The sequence below is a fragment of the Megascapheus bottae genome, unplaced genomic scaffold, assembly GCF_031878675.1.
Source record: "Megascapheus bottae isolate mThoBot1 unplaced genomic scaffold, mThoBot2.hap1 HAP1_SCAFFOLD_76, whole genome shotgun sequence".
In the NCBI taxonomy this organism is placed as follows: Eukaryota; Metazoa; Chordata; class Mammalia; order Rodentia; family Geomyidae; genus Megascapheus; species Megascapheus bottae.
Window position 1 is genome coordinate 935,447 of NW_028327824.1, and position 2,054 is coordinate 937,500.

Below are 2,054 nucleotides of genomic sequence, written 5' to 3' on the forward strand. Positions count from 1 at the left end.
TCTGGCGAATATAATGTAACCCTTCTATTAATTACAATAAAAATATATGAAAAAAACAAAGGCTTTTTTGCTTTCATCTCTTTATCTTCTAAATAAAGTTCCATCTATTAAGCCCAGTTTTCCCTGGCAAAAATTAGGACATGGAAGGTATTTTCCTGCGTATATTCTATGAAACACAGCTTTTGTCCCAGAAATGAGAAAGACTGTACTTGAGAGAAACCTTAACATTGCCTCCTTAGAATTCTTTCAATAGCCCCTCCACCAAGCCAGGGCAACAACAAAACCCTGCTGTTTGATCCAGACTCCTGTCATTCATTTTATTTCACCAGCCCAAGCTCGAATTCGGAGAAAAGCTTCTGAAGTCCTGCAGCTTCAAATTCCTTTTGTAAGTCATCCCACACTCAATATTCTTTGACTTCAAATGCCAGAAACCTTGTGTGTTCTATCTGTACTTTTGTTTCCAATAGTACACTAATCATTTTCTCTTTGCATTTCTTTCCACTTGAGTCCACATCGACTTTGGAGGTTTTCTGCAGCATCAGGTACTCCTTGATGTTGCTTCTGTGTCCTTGCAGTAAAATCAGTATTATTTTACCCATGAACACCAGTCTTCCTGTGAGCCTTAAATCAGAAGCCCATTTCTGCACAGTTCTGATGTATTTAGTCTTTGCTCTCATAGGATCTAGATGCAAAAGAGCCAGCCACAATCCATCATCCATAGTCGGGCTGACTGCAAAAGCATCCTGGCTGCTGCCCTTTCTGGGTTCTGGCTGGTTGAGGATATGCCAGAGATTCTGCTGAAGCCAGAGGACCAGCTCATGACCCATAGGTTCGTACAGGAGGGTCTCTGCTTGCTCGAGTAGCATTCTTTCCCAGTCTCACACTGGGCCCTGGTCAGGAGTTCAGAGTTAATTGAGATCCTGGGCAGGCACAAGGGGTAGGTGGCAGGTAGCTGGAATACCGACTCTCAGGGTATATCCACATCTCCAAGTCCTTCAGCCTTTGTGTGGATTCTGAACACAGTCCCATCTGTTTCAAGGCCTCAGGGAAGGGGCCCAGGTCTCGGGCGCCAGGGCCAGGGGGGAGGGGTGTGGGGTGGGGCCCCCGGCCGGGCCATGGGGAGAACACTGCAGGCTGACAGCCTCGGGGTCTTCACCTGAGTGGCTCAACACCTCCCACTCGTGGGGCCCTCAGAAAATCGCCGCCAAAGCCTCCAGCTCCTCGCTCACCAGCACCGCCATGTCCGCTTCCGGCGGCCGCCGTCACCAGGCCGGGAGCAGCACGGCCTCACGGCCACTCATATATCCTAATTTTTGCTGGCTATTTCATTAATGTTTAAACTCAGGGCCTCATGCTCTCTTGACCTGCTTGCTTTGCTGACACTCTAATACTTGAGCCATATATCCTAATTTTTGCTGGCTATTTTGGAGACAAACTCACAGAACTTTCTGCCTGACCTTGAATCTCTCATCCTCCATATCCCAGCCTCCTGCTTAGTAGATTATCACATGAACCACAGCATGGGACTTCCTAATTCCACTATTTGATGGGGAATGGCAAGTTACTAGTAGAGTGAGAAAAATCGTAGAAAATACTGTGGACTCCACTTAAATTTTATTGAGTCAGTACAGCATTCTGTGATGTTTTCCCAATGTTTTATGCCCAAATCAGAAATTAATTCACTTTTGAAAAATACATACTAAATTCTTGATATGAGCTGTACATTTCACTAAGTTATGGATATGTAAAGATTAATAGGACAATATTCTATTCCCCAAAATCCTCAGTGCCTCCTATGAGAACAAATATGAAGTTGCATGGCTTAGGAATAATTGGGCTGAGCAGGATTTACAGCAACTATGAGACTTAGAGTCTGGGTTTAAGTTGCCTGGGTGCAAATCCCTGCTTTGTTACTCACTTCTGCCTAGTACTTGGTAAGTTCTTGAAACTTTTCTTTCCATTATTGTGTGATACATGGCACTTGTAATAGATTTACCTCATTGGTTGTTGTAAGCTATAGCATATTACGTGACTGGTTAAATACTGCCTGATCC

At 44.6% G+C, this 2,054-nt stretch overlaps 1 pseudogene; it reads right to left on the bottom strand.

The window, feature by feature from the left end:
• Positions 1-303: 303 nt before the first annotated feature.
• Positions 304-1,241, bottom strand: LOC150039141 (RWD domain-containing protein 3-like; annotated as a pseudogene).
• Positions 1,242-2,054: the final 813 nt, after the last annotated feature.